Source organism: Phragmites australis, chromosome 21 (genome assembly GCF_958298935.1).
Source record: "Phragmites australis chromosome 21, lpPhrAust1.1, whole genome shotgun sequence".
Taxonomy (NCBI): domain Eukaryota; kingdom Viridiplantae; phylum Streptophyta; class Magnoliopsida; order Poales; family Poaceae; genus Phragmites; species Phragmites australis.
In genome coordinates, this window is record NC_084941.1 from 770,638 (window position 1) to 792,569 (window position 21,932).

General features: G+C 42.3%; 3 long non-coding RNA genes across 3 annotated transcripts; all 3 read right to left on the reverse strand.

Annotated features, from left to right (window-relative positions):
• Window positions 1-4,434: 4,434 nt before the first annotated feature.
• On the reverse strand, window positions 4,435-5,381 carry LOC133903367 (uncharacterized). Its single transcript, XR_009907232.1, has 2 exons — window positions 5,246-5,381; window positions 4,435-4,993 (listed from the first exon to the last, which is right to left on the reverse strand). It is a non-coding gene; the product is annotated as an uncharacterized LOC133903367 (long non-coding RNA).
• A 1,998-nt stretch (window positions 5,382-7,379) lies between these two features.
• On the reverse strand, window positions 7,380-8,401 carry LOC133903366 (uncharacterized). The gene is made up of 2 exons (XR_009907231.1): window positions 8,189-8,401; window positions 7,380-7,936 (listed from the first exon to the last, which is right to left on the reverse strand). It is a non-coding gene; the product is annotated as an uncharacterized LOC133903366 (long non-coding RNA).
• Window positions 8,402-20,465: 12,064 nt separating this feature from the next.
• Window positions 20,466-21,898, reverse strand: LOC133903816 (uncharacterized). Its single transcript, XR_009907364.1, has 2 exons — window positions 21,275-21,898; window positions 20,466-21,022 (listed from the first exon to the last, which is right to left on the reverse strand). It is a non-coding gene; the product is annotated as an uncharacterized LOC133903816 (long non-coding RNA).
• Between the last annotated feature and the right edge of the window lie 34 nt (window positions 21,899-21,932).

The window sequence follows — 21,932 nt, forward strand, 5'->3', positions numbered from 1 at the left end:
TAATCTTTCAGGCCAAATTGGCAAGAGCCTCACTTCGTTCCAAGTTAGGGAGACCGATGTTTTTGTCGTCATTCCTATCGTTCCACCTTGAAGGCTTAACGAGCTGCAGTAAAAATCTACTAATATATTTTTTATTTTTTATATCGGTGCCTCCTCAAATTGCACGATTTTATAGAAGTCTAAGAGGTGCAGGACGAACCCGTCGGCTCGACTCGAATCTAGAGTCTTGCCACCACGCTCGGTTTGTGTCTGCAATCTACTGCTACATTCACCATAGAATATATCATGACCATGGTTTCAGGGTTAAACACAAGGGTTTCCTTCGTCTTCACTAACTAATTTCAGGTGTTTTTACGGTTTATCTGGTGACTGCCAAACACATTCTCTCTTCTTGATCGAATGCAAAACGGCAGCTGGTATCTATGGTGAATAACGAGAGATTTTTCAGGCCAGAATCATTCTGCCATTCAGGACTCATAAATTGACTAATCACAGAAATCACGGCAAGTGAAAAACGTGTGGTAGAGAAGGCGCAAGTTTTACAAAATCTGAGAGGTACAGGAGGAGGACCCACAGGGGTACATGTAGTACATCAGACTCTCACAGTCTTATTACTCAAAAAAATCGGTTACACAGAAAGGAAAACTTCTGCATGCAAGCTACTGCATCTGCACCGCTAAGTGAATGTTAGTCGGAATTTAGTTCAAGACATCAGCACAGTCAAGGGGATTGAGTTTGATCTTGAAATTTTGCTCTGGTGTGAAACTTGTCATTGTCACCCCCAAGTAGGTAGCTGGTAATTTTGAGAAATCAAGTAAATTTCAAGGAATTTCTGAACTTCCAGGAGGCATTTTCACATGATATGCACCGAAAACAGGGGACAGATGGAAGTGACAAAAAGATGTCTCATCAGCTCAAGCAGAAATAACATCCTTTCTTGTAACATCTCAACAGCTCAAGCAGAAAGATAATACGTGTGGAGAGGCGTGATCTAATTATCAACAGATGGTGTGTGCAGTACAACGACAAAGTCACTAAAGCCAAGTTTTGACATGATGTTGGTGCTTCACTTGTTTCCAAGTCATGATAGCGGCTGCCTGCCATACGTGGTTGTCTCTTAGAGTGTGTTTGGTTGAAGGTCCTAATGTGCTTAAGCTAAAATTTAATCTAGCTCATCTATTTTGGTTTCCATTTGGTTGGAGGGCAAAATTTGGTTCTACCCAGACAAATTTAGCGGTGGTCATCTACAGTAAACAATAACTAGTGAATGGATGCATTAAATGCATTGCTCGTATCATATTACCCATTCATAGCCATTGCGTTTTCGGTGTTCATATATTGTCACTTGTAGCCACGTAGGGCTTGTTTGAACTGCGTGTACTATTCCACATGGATTTTTGCAAAAGATTCAGTTTGTTTCCTGCAGGAATCAGAAAAATATTCACATCTCGGAGAGGCCGGAATTTGAAAGAAGCATCGATCATATACTGCTTCATGGTACCATTAATTTGATTCATGAAATAAGAACCATGTTACAGGACCACAAAAATGTCTTGAACTTAACACTTATCGTATCTTGCCTCGATCGCCAGACTACACTTAACATCCCTGGATTTAGCTAGGCACATACATAAACATATATGATACTATATGCGCAGCAGAAGACGCCATGCCATTCAGCTAGCTAGGCTTTTATTCCCCATCTCATTAGCACCCATGTACTTACTATACATACGTAGGATGAGCTGCATGCATGCCTTATTCTACACCGAGAATATAGTCTCAGAAGCACACGCTCTGCTCCACCACGTTATCCAGACTAGCCGAGTCTGGGTATGGGAATTCGTTGGACCAGCAAGACTAGCTAGCTCAGGGCGCTCCAGGAGGTCGGTTGCTACATTCGGGGACACTTGAGCATGCAGGGCTACTGATAGGGACCCTGATACTGCCGTCGTCTGGCTGACCACGAGGCACAGAAGGCGTCATGCCTGGTATCTTCGATCCAGATCCAGTTCCAATACTCGCCTGCCCCAGCGCTCTCCCTGCATGCATGCAGTTGCAGTGCACCACCAACAGTTAGTTAATTAAAACCAGCTCATATATGTATCCCCATCCCCATAAGGCTAATTTGCTCATGCGTGTCATGCGTGCAATGCAATCAAGTGCGAAGAAGATTGTCCATGTGCATTACTTGGATTTTAGCCTATGGAAAAGCTTTTCGTAATGTTTTAATCATATCTCATAGTGGAAATGAATAGACCGTGTCGATTAGAGGGAGTATAAGAGATGCCTACCTGCCTCTGCAGGGACAGAGGGCATGGCAAAGACGATGAGGAAGGCCATCAGGAACACCATGCACAGGGGCAGCTGCTTCCCCATCTTTTCTCTTCCTAATCGATCCACTCACTCGACCTTCTTCTTCTCTCGATCGACTCTACTCTGCGGGGTGAGGCCCAACCTTTATATAGAGGAGCCGAACCGGAACTGAACCTTCTCGTCCACAGGCATCATGTGTGGACCCCGAGTCAACAGCACGAGTCTTCGTTGCTGTGAATTGCGACAGCCTCTTGGATCTTCCAAGCCAAATTGACAAGCACTCCTCTTCTTTCCAAGTGAGGGAGACCGGTGCTCGTCATCTTCCTATCACTCCATCTTGAAGGCTTGACGAGCTGCAGTAAAATTCTACTGCTATATTTTTTTTATTTTTGGATCTTTCAGATCAAATTGGTAGACGCTTCACTTCATTCCAAGTCAGGGAGACCGATGCTGTTGTCGTCATTCATATCGCTCCATCTTGAAGGCTTGATGAGCTACAGTAAAAATCTACTGCTATCTTTTTTATTTTTTTTTATTTTTGGATCTTCCAAGCCAAATTGGCAAGTGCTTCGCTTGGTTCTAAGTTAGGGAGACCGATGCTTTTATCGTCATTCCTATCGCTCCATCTTGAAGGCTTGACGAGCTGCAATAAAAATCTACTGCTACAGTTTTTTTTTTATCTTCCAGGCCAAATTAGCAGGCGCTTCGCTTCGTTCCAAGTCAGGGAGACCAATGCTATTGTCATCATTCCTATTGCTCCATCTTGAAGGCTTGACGAGCTGCAGTAAAAATCTACTGCTATATTTTTCATTTTTCATTTTTTATTTTTGGATCTTATAGGCTAAATTGGCAGTCGCTTCGATTTGTTCCAAGTCAGGAAGACTGATGCTATTGTCATCATTCTTATTGCTCTATCTTGAAGGCTTGACGTGCTACAGTAAAAATCTACTGCTACATTTTTTTATTTTATTTTTGATCTTTCAGGCCAAATTGGTAGGCGCTTTGCTTCGTTCCAAGTCAGGGAGATCGATGTTGTTGTCGTCATTCCTATTGCTCCATCTTGAAGGCTTGATGAGCTGCAGTAAAAATCTACTGCTATATTTTTATTTTTATTTTTTTATTTTTGATCTTTCAGGTCAAATTGGCAAGAGCCTCGCTTAGTTCCAAATTAGGGAGACCGATGTTTTTGTCGTCATTCCTATCGCTCCATCTTGAAGGCTTGGTGAGCTGCAGTAAAAATCTACTGCTACATTTTTATTTTTGATTTTCTAGGTCAAATTGGAAGGCGCTTTGCTTTGTTACAAGTCAGGGAGACCGATAATGTTGTCGTTATTACTATCGCTCCATCTTGGAGGCTTGACAAGCTGCAGTAAAATCTACTGCTGCATTTTTTTTATTTTTGAATCTTTCAGGCTTAATTAGCACGCGCTTCGCTTCATTCCAAGTCAGGGAGACCAATGTTGTTGTTGTTGTTCCTATCGCTTTATCTTGGAGGCTGGATGAGCTACAGTAAAAATCTACTAGTACATTTTTTTTTATTTTTTTTACCAGTGCCTCCTGAAATTGCACGACTTTATAGAAGTCTAAGAGGTGCAGGACGGGAGAATCGAACCCTGTTGGCTCGACTCCAATCTAGAGTCTTGCCACCACGCTTCGTGTGTGTCTACAATCTACTGCTATAATCCAAATATCATATAATACCTCGATTTTGACATTATCCTAACTTTGTCTTGGCCACAAACCAAATACAGTATTTTAAGTTAAAATTTGACACCACCCAACTTTGATCGTGGAAAAAATTTGGTCATGCTTTATGGGTTCTACAACCAAACACGCACTTACCACCGGGCCATACTCTGGAGTCTAGACTAGCTCCAGTAAAATCCACTGGAATCATAAGCAAGAGATAAAGTTGAGCTTGCTTGTATCATATTACCCATTCATAGCCGTTGCGTTTTCGTTGTTCATATATTGTCACTTGTAGCAGCCACGTAGGGCTTGTTTGAAAGTGTACTAATCCACATGGATTTTTGCAAAAGATCCAGTTTGTTTCCTGCAGGAATCAGAAAAATATTCACATCCCGGAGAGGCCGGAATTTGAAAGAAGCATCGATCATATACTACTTCATGGTACGATTCATTTGATTCATGAAATAAGAACCATGTTACAGGACCACGAAAATGTCTTGAACTTAACACTTATCGTATCTTGCCTCGGAACATCCCTGGATTTAGCTAGGCACATATATACATATACATGATACTATATGCGCAGCAGAAGATGCCATGCCATTCAGCTAGCTAGGCTTTTATTCCCCATCTCATTAGCACCCATGTACTTACTATACGTACGTAGGATGAGCTGCATGCATGCCTTATTCTACACCGAGAATATAGTCTCAGATGCACACGCTCTGCTCCACCACGTTATCCAGACTAGCCGAGTCTGGGTATGGGAATTCGTTGGACCAGCAAGAATAGCTAGCTCAGGGCGCTCCAGGAGGTGGGTTGCTACATTCGGGGACACTTGAGCATACAGTGCCACTGCCACTGCTACTGCTACAGCCACTGCCACTGCCACTGCAGTCGTCTGGCTGGCCACGAGGCACAGAAGGCGTCCTGCCTGGCATCTTCGGTCCAGCTCCAGTTCCAATACTCGCCTGCCCCAGCGCTCTCCCTGCATGCATGCAGTTGCAGTGCACCACCGACAGTTAGTTAATTAAAACCAACTCATATATGTATCCCCATCCCCATAAGGCTAATTTGCTCATGCCTGTCATGCATGCAATGCAATCAAGTGCGAAGAAGATTGTCCGTGTGCATTACTTAGATTTTAGCCTCTGGAAAAGTTTTTCGTAATGTTTTAATCATATCTCATAGTGGAAATGAATAGACCGCGGGGATTAGAGAGAGTATAAGAGATGCCTACCTGCCTCTGCAGGGACAGAGGGCATGGCAAAGACGAGGAGGAAGGCCATCAGGAACACCATGCACAGGGGCAGCTGCTTCCCCATCTTTTCTCTTCCTAATCGATCCACTCACTCGACTTTCTTCTTCTCTCGATCGACTCTGCTCTGCGGGGTGAGCCCCATCTTTTATATAGAGGAGCCAAACCGGAACCGAGCCTTCTCCTCCACGGGCGTCTTGTGTGGACCCCGAGTCAACAGCACGAGTTTCGTTGCTGCGAATTGAGACAGCCTCTTGGATCTTCCAAGCCAAATTGACAGGCGCTCCTCTTCTTTCCAAGTGAGGGAGACCGGTGCTCGTCATCTTCCTATCGCGCCATCTTAAGGCTTGACGAGTTGTAGTAAAATTCTACTGCTATATTTTTTTTATTTTTGGATCTTTCAAACTAAACTGGCAGACGCTTGGCTTTTCCAAGTCAGGGAGACCGATGCTGTTGTCGTCATTCATATCGCTCCATCTTGAAGGCTTGACGAGCTACAATAAAAATCTACTGCTATCTTTTTTTATTTTTGGATCTTCCAAGCCAAATTGGCAAGTGCTTCGCTTGGTTCTAAGTTAGGGAGACCGATGCTTTTATCGTCATTCCTATCGCTCCATCTTGAAGGCTTGACGAGCTACACTAAAAATCTACTGGTACGGTTTTTTTTATCTTCCAGGCCAAATTAGCAGGCGCTTCGCTTCGTTCCAAGTCAGGGAGACCGATGCTATTGTCATCATTCCTATTGCTCCATCTTGAAGGCTTGACGAGCTGCAGTAAAAATCTACTGCTATATTTTTTATTTTTTATTTTTTATTTTAGGATCTTATAGGCTAAATTGGCAGTCGCTTCGCTTTGTTCCAAGTCAGGGAGACTGATGCTATTGTCATCATTCTTATCGCTCCATCTTGAAGACTTGACGAGCTACAGTAAAAATCTACTGCTACATTTTTTTTTATTTTTTTTAGATCTTCCAGGCCAAATTGGTAGGCGCTTTGCTTCGTTCCAAGTCAGGGAGATCGATGTTGTTGTCGTCATTCCTATTGCTCCATCTTGAAGGCTCGATGAGCTGCAGTAAAAATCTACTGCTATATTTTTCTTTTTTTATTATTTTTAGATCTTCCAGGCTAAATAGGCAGGCGCTTTGCTTCATTCCAAGTTAGGGAGATCTATGTTGTTGTCGTCATTCCTATCACTCCATCTTGAAGGCTTGACGAGCTGCAGTAAAAATCTACTGCTACATTTTTTATTTTTTATTTTCTAGGTCAAATTGGTAGACGCTTTGCTTTGTTCCAAGTCAGGGAGACCGATAATGTTGTCGTTATTACTATCGCTCCATCTTGGAGGCTTGACAAGTTGCAGTAAAATCTACTGCTGGATTTTTTATTTTTTATTATTTTTGAATCTTTCTGGCTTAATTAGCACGCGCTTCGCTTCATTCCAAGTCAAGGAGACCGATGTTGTTGTCGTTGTTCCTATCGCTTTATCTTGGAGGCTGGATGAGCTACAGTAAAAATCTACTAGTACATTTTTTTATTTTTTTACCAGTGCCTCCTCAAATTGCACGACTTTATAGAAGTCTAAGAGGTGCAGGATGGGAGAATCGAACCCCTGTTTGCTCGACTCCAATCTAGAGTCTTGCCACCACGCTTCGTGTGTGTCTACAATCTACTGCTATAATCCAAATATCATATAATACCTCGATTTTGACATTATACTAACTTTGGCTTGGCCACAAACCAAATACAATATTTTACGTTAAAATTTGACACCACCCAACTTTGATCGTGGAAAAAATTTGGTCATGCTTTATGGGTTCTACAACCAAACACGCACTTACCACCGGGCCATACTCTGGAGTCTAGACTAGCTCCAGTAAAATCCACTGGAATCATAAGCAAGAGATAAAGTTAAGCTTGCTTGTATCATATTACCCATTCATAGCCGTTGCGTTTTCGGTGTTCATATATTGTCACTTGTAGCAGCCACGTAGGGCTTGTTTGAAATGCGTGTACTATTCCACATGGATTTTTGCAAAAGATCCTGTTTGTTTCCTGCAGGAATCAGAAAAATATTCACATCCCGGAGAGGCCGGAATTTGAAAGAAGCATCGATCATATACTACTTCATGGTACGATTCATTTGATTCATGAAATAAGAACCATGTTACAGGACCACGAAAATGTCTTGAACTTAACACTTATGGTATCTTGCCTCAATCGCCAGACTACACTTAACATCCCTGAATTTAGCTAGGCACATACATATACATATATGATACTATATGCGCAGCAGAAGACGCCATGCCATTCAGCTAGCTAGGCTTTTATTCCCCATCTCATTAGCACCCATGTACTTACTATACGTACGTAGGATGAGCTGCATGCATGCCTTATTCTACATCGAGAATATAATCTCAGAAGCACACGCTCTGCACCACCACGTTATCCAGACTAGCCGGGTCTGGGTATGGGAATTCGTTGGACCAGCAAGACTAGCTAGCTCAGGGCGCTCCAGGAGGTGGGTTGCTACATCCGGAGAGCCTTGGGCATGCAGGGATATTGCTAGGGCCACTGGCACTTCCGTTGTCTGGCTGGCTACGCGGCACAGAAGGCGTCATGCCTGGTATCTTTGGTCCAGATCCAGTTCCAATACTCGCCTGCCCCAGCGCTCTCCCTGCATGCATGCAGTTGCAGTGCACCACCAACAGTTAGTTAATTAAAACCAACTCATATATGTATCCCCATCCCCATAAGGCTAATTTGCTCATGCGTGTCATGCATGCAATGCAATCAAGTGCGAAGAAGATTGTCCATGTGCATTACTTAGATTTTAGCCTCTAGAAAAGTTTTTTGTAATGTTTTAATCATATCTCATAGTGGAAATGAATAGACCGCATCAATTAGAGGGAGTATAAGAGATGCCTACCTGCCTCTGCAGGGACAGAGGGCATCGCAAAGACGATGAGGAAGGCCATTAGGAACACCATGCACAGGGGCAGCTGCTTCCCCATCTTTTCTCTTCCTAATCGATCCACTCACTCGACCTTCTTCTTCTCTCGATCGACTCTGCCTGCGGGGTGAGGCCCAGCCTTTATATAGAGGAGCCAAACCGGAACCGAGCCTTCTCCTCCACGGGTGTCATGTGTGGACCCCGAGTCAATAGCACGAGTCTTCGTTGCTGCGAATTGCGACAGCCTCTTGGATCTTCCAAGCCAAATTGACAGGCGCTCCTCTTCTTTCCAAGTGAGGGAGACCGGTGCTCGTCATCTTCCTATCGCTCCATCTTAAGGCTTGACGAGTTGCTGTAAAATTCTACTGCTATTTTTTTTTTGGATCTTTCAAACTAAATTGGCAGACGCTTGGCTTTTCCAAGTCAAGGAGACCGATGCTGGTGTCGTCATTCATATCGCTCCATCTTGAAGGCTTGACGAGCTACAATAAAAATCTACTGCTATATTTTTTTATTTTTGATCTTTCAGGCCAAATTGGTAAGAGCTTTGCTTCGTTCCAAGTTAGAGATACCGATGTTTTTGTCGTCATTCCTATCGCTCTATCTTGAAGGCTTGACGAGCTGCAGTAAAAATCTACTAATACATTTTTTATTTTTTATATTGGTGCCTCCTCAAATTGCACGATTTTATAGAAGTCTAAGAGGTGCAGGACGAATCCGTCGGCTCGACTCGAATCTAGAGTCTTGCCACCACGCTCCGTTTGTGTCTGCAATCTACTGCTACATTCACCATAGAATATATCATGACCATGGTTTCAGGGTTAAACACAAGGGTTTCCTTGGTCTTCACTAACTAATTTCTGGTGACTGCCAAACACATTCTCTCTTCTTGCTCGAATGCAAAACGGCAGCTGGTATCTATGGTGAACAACGAGAGATTTTTCAGGCCAGAATCATTCTGCCATTCAGGCCGCGTCATATGCTGCATGGTATTATTTCACTAGATTCGAGGCAACACCATGTTACACGAGCACAAAATTGCCTTAATCGAAGCACTCTCATCATAAATCGCCTCTACCGCCAGACTTTTTAACAGCCTACGATTTAGGTCACATGTACTCCCTCCGTCCATTTTCACAAGATGTATTTTGATTTAAAAAGATCAAATTTTCTAAATTTTAACTAATAATTAGTTAAACTATATATATATTTCGTGCACAAAAGTTTTATCATAGATTTATATTTCAAAGTGCTTTCAATATGATATTGATATTATAGCAATTGATAATATAACCAAAAAAATAGGTTGAAACATATTTTTGAAGACTTTTTCATACCAAAATAAGTCTTATAAAAATAATGATACACATACACACACAAAGCCATGCACTTCAGCTAGGACTTTTTTTTATTCTATCTCATTACCCAAGTACGGTATATAAGGATTAGCTACCTTAGGCCTCATTTAGAACGTAAGATTTTTCCTACAAAATTACCACTGATTTCTATGAAATCAATATACGATTCCTATCAAATTCATATATTCCAAAGGAGCTCTTATTCTATTCCAATCGAGAATATAATCTCAGAGGCGCACTGGTATTATTCCAGCTGGTCGTCAGTTGTCGGATTTTTATTTTAATTCCCTTTTGGTTGGTCCGATGTCCACTGTGCCTCGTACGGGCTCACTCATGGCGTTTGAGGTGTACGACATCTGTAGATACCTCTGCATCCCCGGCCAGTTCACGAGGCACAGAAGGCGTCCAGCCTGGGATCACCGGTCCATAGCCCACCTGCAACAGCGCTCTCCCTCCATGCAGTTGCAGTGCACCACCAACAGTTAGTTAAAACTAACTCATGCATGCCAGGCAATCAAGTGTGAAGTACACAAGATTGTTCATGTGCATTACTTAGATTTTAGCCATAGAATAAATATATCATGGCCATGGTTTCAGGGTTAAAACGCAAGGGTTTCCTTTGTCTGCACTAACTAATTTTAGGTGTTTTTAGCGTTAATCAGGTGTGAATGCCAAACACATTCTCTCTTCTTGCTCGAATGCAAAACGTCAGCTGGTATCTATGGTGAGCAACGAGAGATTTTTCAGGCCAGGTGTGTTTCCTGAATCCTGACATGAAGGGCTCAGGAGCTCATCCCAGTACGACCTCTTATTTCTTCCTCCTGGCCCTTGGTGATCGTCCGTGCGAGCGGGGGCGTCATGGGCGGAGAGGCCTCCGGGAGGAGGGCAACGAATTGATGGCGTGAGCTGGACAAAATCTAAAATACTGGAGCAACCTTCTGAAATCCGCTTAATTAAAGAAAAAAGTGCCGACCAACATCTTCAAAGACTTGTAATGCTCAATGCACGAGAGGACAAAGATCACAACACCACATCAGATCATCTCTAACCGTTTTCCGTTAGGACCCAGAATCCCTTTACGAAGGGAATTTCGTTCCTTTCAGCGTTCAAACGGTTTTCTTTCACGGTTCCCGTCACGAAGGGATTCCTAAGGTTATTCTCTTCAGGACGTGATTCTCTCTTCTTTCTCTTCACGAATCCTTTCGAAAAAAAGTTGTTGAAGATGAGAGAAAATAAAGTGAATGAGAACATGAAAGGGAATTGGAAAGGAAACAAAATGAAGGGAATATGGTTGGAGATGGTCTCATGGAGCCTTTCACCCTCACACTACCAAACTCGCCGCAATGACATCACATATTTGACCTATAGTACCATCATCTACATATGAATTATTGTTCACACTTATTGAAGCTAGCACATCGTCTTGCACATATTCTCTTCTCTCAAACCTCTCAAAATACTCATCACGTAGAGCACATCTATTATTATACATGAAAATAGAACACATGAGTACAAATAATATATCAAATATGCAACATTATAAATAATAACAACACGTGAATTATCTATCAAATAATAACAACACAGGTACAAATAATCTATCAAATAATAACATAAGTTCACTGGAATAATATTGAAAATATGCAACATAGCTCCATAGAACAACATCAGTTCACTAAAATGACATTACAAATATGCAACATAGCTCCATATAACAATATAAGTTCACTAAAATGACATTACAAATATGCAACATATATCCATAGAGCAACATAAGTTCACTAAAATAATATTACACATAAGAAGATAATAAAATGATGCCTAACGCTTTTTCTTCTCATCCCATGTCCTCCTAAGCCATGCAAGCCTTCCACGGGATGTCTTCAAAGTAATGAAGACATCACGACATTCTTTTTTCATAAGAAGTTGTGTGGCATAGAAATGCTCATCGCTAAGGCCAACATATCTACAATCTCTTGTCTCATAGGATCAATAGATATTTGAGATGTGGATGTCATGGAATTTTGACTCTTCTTTTCATACAAGTCTAAAATATGGTCCACATATGAAACATTGTTATTTTTATTTCTCCTCTTTGGTGGTGTGGGACTAGGTGAATAACCCATGATCTCTTCTTCCCAACCTTGTTAGCCATAGATGTAACATCATAACCTAATCCTTCACACCCTGAGTCAATGTCTTCTTCTTTGACGCTAACATAGGGTGTTAGAGCTGTTACCCTAGTATGTTCATTTGTAACACTATGAGTATAAAAAATCAATCTCATTTTATCCTCATGACCAAGTGGAGAGAACCGAATTTTTTTTCGCATAAGGATATTTCTGCAAACATAGGAGCAAGCAGACGACATAAGTATAACATGAAAAATTAAAAATCGATGAGCTAATGGACAGTACATAAGAGCAAACATATCTCTATTTCTGAATCCCACCACTCATTGGAAGCATCAATGGTACCCGTGACAGGATGTCTTCCTAGATCTGAGGCATGTTGGAGCAATGATTTCCATATATCATACTCCTTTAGTGTCTCCACCTATTTTTAAATTGCTTGCGCGCATAATTTCTACCTATGCGTTCATTGAACTTCCTTACCAAATTGGAATACCCAATGTTATTCAAGCATTGGGTTGGTCTGTTGTTGGCTAGAACTTCCTCAACACATATGTCAAGATAAATTGTATGAGCAACGAGATCCCAAGTTGCTCTGTCGACTTTCCTTGTATCTATCTATGGTCACGTACAATATTAGAATTTAAAGACCATGAAAAATATCATAAAAATCACCATGGTTGGTTACACTATTGCATGATGGCAGAAAGTGCATAAACATCTCTGTTGAAAGAAACTGTTTTTATAGAACACTGAAGTAAACACATATCATCGCATATTATCTCTAGAACTCTCTACAGAAGTGATCTATAGCCTGCAGCTCAAACATATATGCCTGTTTTAATGTGTTCCTGCTAGCTAGTAAGTACTCCTGCATATAGATACAACTGCAGGCATCTAACCATTGTACTCCTTATTATCAACACCTACTCTTTCTTAATTTGTGTAATCAGAATCTTCCTACCAGTAATATGGTACAATGAAAGCACTAGGGTTTTAGGGTTTAGAGTTTATGGTACTAATCACTACCGGATTTCGTGACTTTGCCGTGTGCCCAGGGCACACGGCGAAGGCTTAAAAACACTCGGCAAATGGTTTGCCGAATGTAACACTCGGCAAACAGCAGTCGGCGTACAACGTGCCGGCAAACAATTGTTTGCCGATTGTTTTCTATCGCGCACTCGGCAAAGTATTTTGCCGAGAGTGAAATCCGACACTCGGCAAAAAAAAGCGCCAGTTTACCGAGTGTCGAGGGAATACACTCGGCAAAAAGTGGAGGGTTTGCCGAGTGCCCTTAAAATACACTCGGCAAACCATTAAAAAAAGAGGAGAAAAAAAGCCACCACAGGAGCAATCTTATCACTGATAGCTCAGCATTAGCACTTTTGTCGAAAAGCAATCTTCTTGCAAGTTTCTTCCTGGAAGATAGCTCAGCAAAGAGGTCTTTATCACTGATGTATGCAAGCAATCTTACCACCTGAAAAATAGCCAATAGCAAATGTAAAAGTTCACATTCATAATTTAATAAAAGCAGCAAAAGAAAAGACAAGATGTACCTTCTCAAGGGCATCTTCAATGGCTTCATCACTGAGCTTTTCACTGCAGCCTTTCTTCAGAATGTTATCACAGAAGGTAGCGAGCAATTCAGCACTTGAACTGCCAGACAAATTAACTACAGTACATGTACATATCCCACTTTCCATCTCTCTGCAAATTAACTCTTCCTTAATTTGGCACATCAAAATTTTACACCACGGTACGCACGCAAATGGACAAATGAAGCCGATGTTTGCAAGGATGCAGTTAAGGGAAACCACCTGAGAGGTCTGCAGCTGGCGTGCTGCTGCCTGCTGGTCGCCCGAGTGTCTTCCGTCGACGTGCTGGCCGAGGCGCCGAGCTGCTGGCGTGCTGAGAGGCTGTGGCTTGCCGATGGCTGGCGTCTTCCGCTGACGCGACCAGGCACAGCTCCGGCCCTCCGCTCTACCAAGCACGGCACGCGCCGCAGCCGTAGCCCGCACGGCCGCTGCCCGCCCGAGCTTGGCACGTGAGGGGCGGTGGCCGACTGTGTAGGGGCCGTGAGCCGCTGCGGCCGACTGCGTAGGGGACGTGAGGGGCGGCGGCCAGGCGGAAAAGGCGTCGGCGCCGGCGCATGTGAGTGGAGCGGGACGGGAGATGGGGAATTGGGGATTGGAAGAGCTAGGGTTGGAGGTGGGTGCTGGGGTTTGGGCTGTGGGCCGAGCCACTCGTAGAAGGCACAGTCTGCGCGGGCGTAAATTCAAAAAAATCCAAAATTTTTGGGCGGTAAGGAAAATATTTCACTATTTGCCGAGTGTCAAATAGAGGACACTCGGCAAACAAGTTTTTTGCCGAGTGTCCGTTAGACGACACTCGGCAAAGGACGGACGCGCCGCCAGAGTCCGTGAGGAGGGACACGTGGCGCGGTGTTTGTCGAGTGCCTGACTTTGCCGAGTGTATTTTCTCGAGTTTGCCGAATGCTATTTTTTGCCGAGTGCTTTTCTCTTGGTTTGCCGAGTGTCTACTTGTTTGCCGAGTGTTTTTTTTTTTGGCACTCGGCGTATAGGGTGGTTTGCCGAGTGCACGATAAAATACACTCGGCAATGTTTTAGACACTCGGCAAACATGGGGATTCCGGTAGTGAGTACTGCATGCTCGTAATTTCCTGCCCAAGTTTTGACATGATGTAGGTGCTTCACTTGCTTCCGGGTCATGATAGCGGTTGTCTGTCGTACGTGGTTGTGTCTCTTAAGAGTGTGTATGGTTGAAGGCCGTAATGTGCCTAAGCCAAAATTTGATCTAGCTCATCTATTTTGGTTTCCATTTCGTTGGAGGGCAAAATTTGGTTCTACCCAGATACATTTAGCGGTGGCCATCTACAGTAAACAATAACTAGTGAATGGATGCATTAAATGCATTGCTTTTGGATTATCAAGTTTCTAATGACAATATTTATTAAATTGTACATCCAATTACAAATCGGTTTGAAACATTATACTCCTTGTAATTAATCTACAAATTAAGACCCATGTTAGATATGTTTTGATGCTAAAAAAAGATGTGATATATAGGACCCATATATCATGCTCATGGCTTAGACAAAAATTTGGCATAGCTACAATCCAAATATCATATAATACCTCAATTTTGACATTATACTAACTTTGGCTTGGCCACAAACCAAATACAATATTTTAAGTTAAATTTTGACACTACCCAACTTTGATCGTGGAAAAAAATTGGTCATGCTTTATGGGGTCTACAACCAAACACGCCCTTACCACCGGGCCATACTCTGAAGTCTAGATTAGCTCCAGTAAAATCCACTGGAATCATAAGCAAGAGATAAAGTTAAGCTTGCTTGTATCATATTACCCATTCATAGCCATTGCGTTTTCGGTGTTCATATATTGTCACTTGTAGCAGCCACGTAGGGCTTGTTTGAAATGCGTGTACTATTCCACATGGATTTTTGCAAAAGATCCAGTTTGTTTCCTGCAGGAATCAGAAAAATATTCACATCCCGGAGAGGCCGGAATTTGAAAGAAGCATTAATCATATACTACTTCATGATACGATTCATTTGATTCATGAAATAAGAACCATGTTACAGGACCACGAAAATGTCTTGAACTTAACACTTATCGTATCTTGCATGCCTCGGAACATCCCTAGATTTAGCTAGGCACATATATACATATACATGATACTATATGCGCAACAGAAGACGCCATGTCATTCAGCTAGCTAGGCTTTTATTCCCCATGTCATTAGCACACATGTACTTACTATACGTACGTAGGATGAGCTGCATGCATGCCTTATTCTATTAAAAATCGATGAGCTAATGGACAGTACATAAGAGCAAACATATCTCTATTTCTGAATCCCACCACTCATTGGAAGCATCAATGGTACCCGTGACAGGATGTCTTCCTAGATCTGAGACATGTTGGAGCAATGATTTCCATAGATCGTACTCCTTTAGTGTCTCCACCTATTTTTAAATTGCTTGCACGCATAATTTCTACCTGTGTGTTCATTGAACTTCCTTACCAAATCGGAATACCCAATGTTATTCAAACATTGGGTTGGTCTGTTGTTGGCTAGAACTTCCTCAACACATATGTCAAGATAAATTGTATGAGCAACGGGATCCCAAGTTGCTCTATCGACTTTCCCTGTATCTATCTATGGTCACGTACAATATTAGAATTTAAAGACCATGAAAAATATCATAAAAAATCACCATGGTTGGTTACACTATTGCATGATGGCAGATAGTGCATAAACATCTCTGCTGAAAGAAATTGTTTTTATAGAACACTGAAACAAACACACATCATCGCATATTATCTCTAGAACTCTCTATAGAAGTGACATATAGCCTGCAGCTCAAGCATATATGCCTGTTTTAATGTGTTCCTGCTAGCTACTAAGTACTCCTGCATATAGATACAACTGCAGGCATCTAACCATTGTACTTATTATTATCAACAACTACTCTTTCTTAATATGTGTAATCAGAATCTTCCTATCAGTAATATGGTACAATACAAGCACTAGGGTTTTAGGATTTAGAGTTTATGGTACTAGTACTGCATGCTTGTAATTTCCTGGCCAAGTTTTGACACGATGTAGGTGCTTCACTTGTTTCCGAGTCATGATAGCGGCTGTCTGTCGTACGTGGTTGTGTCTTTTAGAGTGTGTTTGGTTGAAGGCCCAAATGTGCCTAAGCCAAATTTTGATCTAGCTCATCTATTTTGGTTTCCATTTGGTTGGAGAGCAAAATTTGGTTCTAACCATACAAAATTAGCGGTGGCCATCTACAGTAAACAATAACTAGTGAATGGATGCATTAAATGCATTGCTTTTTGGATTATCAAGTTTCTAATGACAATATTTATTAAATTTTACATCCAATTACAAATCGGTTTGAAACATTATACTCCTTGTAATTAATCTACAAATTAAGACCCATGTTAAATATGTTTTGATGCTAAAAAAATTTGGCATAGCTACAATCCAAATATCATATAATACCTCAATTTTAACATTATACTAACTTTGGCTTGGCCACAAACCAAATACAATATTTTAAGTTAAAATTTGACACCACCCAACTTTGATCGTGGAAAAAATTTGGTCATGCTTTATGGGTTCTACAACCAAACACGCCCTTACCACCGGGCCATACTCTGGAGTCTAGACTAGCTCCAGTAAAATCCACTGGAATCAAAAGCAAGAGATAAAGTTGAGCTTGCTTGTATCATATTACCCATTCATAGCCGTTGTGTTTTCGGTGTTCATATATTGTCACTTGTAGCAGCCACGTAGGGCTTGTTTGAAATGCGTGTACTATTCCACATGCATTTTTGCAAAAGATCCAGTTTGTTTCTTGCAGGAATCAGAAAAATATTCACATCCCGGAGAGGCCGGAATTTGAAAGAAGCATCGATCATATACTACTTCATGGTACGATTCATTTGATTCATGAAATAAGAACCATGTTACAGGACCACGAAAATGTCTTGAACTTAACACTTATGGTATCTTGCCTCGATCGCCGGACTACACTTAACATCCCTGAATTTAGCTAGGCACATACATATACATATATGATACTATATGCATAGCAGAAGACGTCATGCCATTCAGCTAGCTAGGCTTTTATTCCCCATCTCATTAGCACCCATGTACTTACTATACGTACGTAGGATGAGCTGCATGCATGCCTTATTCTACACCGAGAATATAATCTCAGAAGCGCACGCTCTGCACCACCACGTTATCCAGACTAGCCGAGTCTGGGTATGGGAATTCGTTGGACCAGCAAGACTAGCTAGCTCAGGGCGCTCCAGGAGATCGGTTGCTACATCCGGGGGGCGTTGGGCATATAGGGATAGTGCCACGGCCACTGCCACTGCTGTCGTCTGGCTGGCCACGAGGCACAGAAGGCGTCATGCCTGGTATCTTCGATCCAGATCCAGTTCCAATACTCGCCTGCCCCAGCGCTCTCCCTGCATGCATGCAGTTGCAGTGCACCACCAACAGTTAGTTAATTAAAACCAGCTCATATATGTATCCCCATCCCCATAAGGCTAATTTGCTCATGCGTGTCATGCGTGCAATGCAATCAAGTACGAAGAAGATTGTCCATGTGCATTACTTAGATTTTAGCCTCTGGAAAAGTTTTTCCTAATGTTTTAATCATATCTCATAGTGGAAATGAATAGACCGCGGGGATTAGAGGGAGTATAAGAGATGCCTACCTGCCTCTGCAGGGACAGAGGGCATGGCAAAGACGATGAGGAAGGCCATCAGGAACACCATGCACAGGGGCTGCTGCTTCCCCATCTTTTCTCTTCCTAATCGATCCACTCACTCGACCTTCTTCTTCTCTCGATCGACTCTGCTCTGCAGGGTGAGGCCCAGCCTTTATATTGAGGAGCTGAACCGGAACCGAGCCTTCTCCTCTACGGGCATCATGTGTGGACCCCGAGTCAACAGCACGAGTCTTCGTTGATGTGAATTGCGACAGCCTCTTGGATCTTCCAAGCCAAATTGACAGGCGCTCCTCTTCTTTCCAAGTGAGGGAGACCGGTAATCGTCATCTTCCTATCGCTCCATCTTAAGGCTTGACGAGTTGCAGTAAAATTCTACTGCTATATTTTTTTATTTTTGGATCTTTCAAACTAAACTGGCAGACGCTTGGCTTTTCCAAGTCAGGGAGACTGATGCTGTTGTCGTCATTCATATCGCTCCATCTTGAAGGCTTGACGAGCTACAATAAAAATCTACTGCTATATTTTTTTATTTTTGATCTTTCAGGCCAAATTGGCAAGAGCTTCGCTTCGTTCCAACTTAGAGATACCGATGTTTTTGTCGTCATTCCTATCGCTCCATCTTGAAGGCTTGATGAGCTACAGTAAAAATCGACTGATATATTTTTTATTTTTTATATCGGTGCCTCCTCAAATTGCATGATTTTATAGAAGTCTAAGAGGTGCAGGACAAACCCGTCGGCTCGACTCGAATCTAGAGCCTTGCCACCACGCTCCGTTTGTGTCTGCAATCTACTGCTACATTCACCATAGAATATATCATGACCATGGTTTCAGGGTTAAACACAAGGGTTTCCTTCGTCTTCACTAACTAATTTCAGGTGTTTTTACGGTTTATCTGGTGACTGCCAAACACATTCTCTCTTCTTGCTCGAATGCAAAACGGCAGCTGGTATCTATGGTGAACAACGAGAGATTTTTCAGGCCAGAATCATTCTGCCATTCAGGACTCATAAATGGACTAATCACAGAAATAACAGCAAGTGAAAAACGTGTGGTAGAGAAGGCGCAAGTTTTACGAAATCTGAGAGGTACAGGAGGAGGACCCACAGGGGTACATATACACATCAGACTCTCACAGTCTTATTACTCAAAAAAATCATGTTACACAGCAAGGAAAACTTCTGCCTGCAAGCTACTGCATCTGCACAGTTATGTGAATGTTAGTCGGAATTTAGTTCAAGACATCAGCACAGTCAAGGGGATTGAGTTTGATCTTGAAATTTTGCTCTGGTGTGAAACTTGTCATTGTCACCCCCAAGTAGGTAGCTGGTAATTTTGAGGAATCAACTAAATTTCAAGGAATTTCTGAACTTTCAGGAGGCATTTTCACATGATATGCACCGAAAACGGGAGACAGATGGAAGTGACAAAAAGATGTCTCATCAGCTCAAGCAGAAATAACATCCTTTCTTGTGACATCTCAACAGCTCAAGCAGAAAGATAGTACGTGTGGAGAGGCGTGATCTAATTATCAACAGATGGAGTGTGCAGTACAACGACAAAGTCACTAAAGCCAAGTTTTGACATGATGTAGGTGCTTCACTTGTTTCCAGGTCATGATAGCGGCTGCCTACCATACGTGCTTGTGTCTCTTAAAGTGTGTTTGGTTGAAGGTCCTAATGTGCTTAAGCTAAAATTTAATCTAGCTCATCTATTTTGGTTTCCATTTGGTTGGAGGGCAAAATTTGGTTCTACCCAGGCAAAATTTAGCGGTGGTCATCTACAGTAAACAATAACTAGTGAATGGATGCATTAAATGCATTGCTTTTTGGATTATCAAGTTTCTAATGACAATATTTATTAAATTGTACATCCAATTACAAATCGATTTGAAACATTGTACTCCTTGTAATTAATCTACATATTAAGACCCATGTTAGATATGTTTTGATGCTAAAAAAAGATGTGATATATAGGACCCATATATCATGCTCATGGCTTAGACAAAAATTTGGCATAGCTACAATCCAAATATCATATAATACCTCAATTTTGATATTATACTAACTTTGGCATGGCCACAAACCAAATACAATATTTTAAGTTAAATTTTGACACTACCCAACTTTGATCGTGAAAAAAATTTGGTCATGCTTTATGGGGTCTACAGCCAAACACGCCCTTACCACCGGGCCATACTCTGGAGTCTAGACTAGGTCCAGTAAAATCCACTGGAATCAAAGCAAGAGATAAAGTTGAGCTTGCTCGTATCATATTACCCATTTATAGCCATTGCGTTTTCGGTGTTCATATATTGTCACTTGTAGCCACGTAGGGCTTGTTTGAACTGCATGTACTATTCCACATCGATTTTTGCAAAAGATCCAGTTTGTTTCCTACAGGAATCAGAAAAATATTCACATCTCGGAGAGGCCGGAATTTGAAAGAAGCATCGATCATATACTGCTTCATGGTACCATTAATTTGATTCATGAAATAAGAACCATGTTACAGGACCACGAAAATGTCTTGAACTTAACACTTATCGTATCTTGCCTCGATCGCCAGACTACACTTAACATCCCTGGATTTAGCTAGGCACATACATAAACATATATGATACTATATGCGCAGCAGAAGACGCCATGCCATTCAGCTAGCTAGGCTTTTATTCCCCATCTCATTAGCACCCATGTACTTACTATACGTATGTAGGATGAGCTGCATGCATGCCTTATTCTACACCGAGAATATAGTCTCAGAAGCACACGCTCTGCTCCACCACGTTATCCAGACTAGCCGAGTCTGGGTATGGGAATTCGTTGGACCAGCAAGACTAGCTAGCTCAGGGCGCTTCAGGAGGTCGGTTGCTACATTCGGAGACACTTGAGCATGCAGGGCTACTGCTAGGGATACTGATACTGCCGTCGTCTGGCTGACCACGAGGCACAGAAGGCGTCATGCCTGGTATCTTCAATCCAGATCCAGTTCCAATACTCGCCTGCCCCAGCGCTCTCCCTGCATGCATGCAGTTGCAGTGCACCACCAACAGTTAGTTAATTAAAACCAGCTCATATATGTATCCCCATCCCCATAAGGCTAATTTGCTCATGCGTGTCATGCGTGCAATGCAATCAAGTGCGAAGAAGATTGTCCATGTGCATTACTTAGATTTTAGCCTATGGAAAAGCTTTTCGTAATGTTTTAATCATATCTCATAGTGGAAATGAATAGACCGTGTCGATTAGTGGGAGTATAAGAGATGCCTACCTGCCTCTGCAGGGACAGAGGGCATGGCAAAGATGATGAGGAAGGCCATCAAGAACACCATGCACAGGGGCAGCTGCTTCCCCATCTTTTCTCTTCCTAATCGATCCACTCACTCGACCTTCTTCTTCTCTCGATCGACTCTGCTCTGCGGGGTGAGGCCCAACCTTTATATAGAGGAGCCGAACCGGAACCGAACCTTCTCCTCCACAAGCGTCATGTGTGGACCCCGAGTCAACAGCACGAGTCTTCGTTGCTGTGAATTGCGACAACCTCTTGGATCTTCCAAGCCAAATTGACAAGCGCTCCTCTTCTTTCCAAGTGAGGGAGACCGGTGCTCGTCATCTTCCTATCGCTCCATCTTGAAGGCTTGACGAGCTGCAGTAAAATTCTGCTGCTATATTTTTTTATTTTTGGATCTTTCAGATCAAATTGGTAGACGCTTCGCTTCATTCCAAGTCAGGGAGACCGATGCTGTTGTCGTCATTCATATCGCTCCATCTTGAAAGCTTGACGAGCTACAGTAAAAATCTACTGCTATCTTTTTTTATTTTTTTTATTTTTGGATCTTCCAAGCCAAATTGGCAAGTGCTTCGCTTGGTTCTAAGTTAGGGAGACCGATGCTTTTATCGTCATTCCTATCGCTCCATCTTAAAGGCTT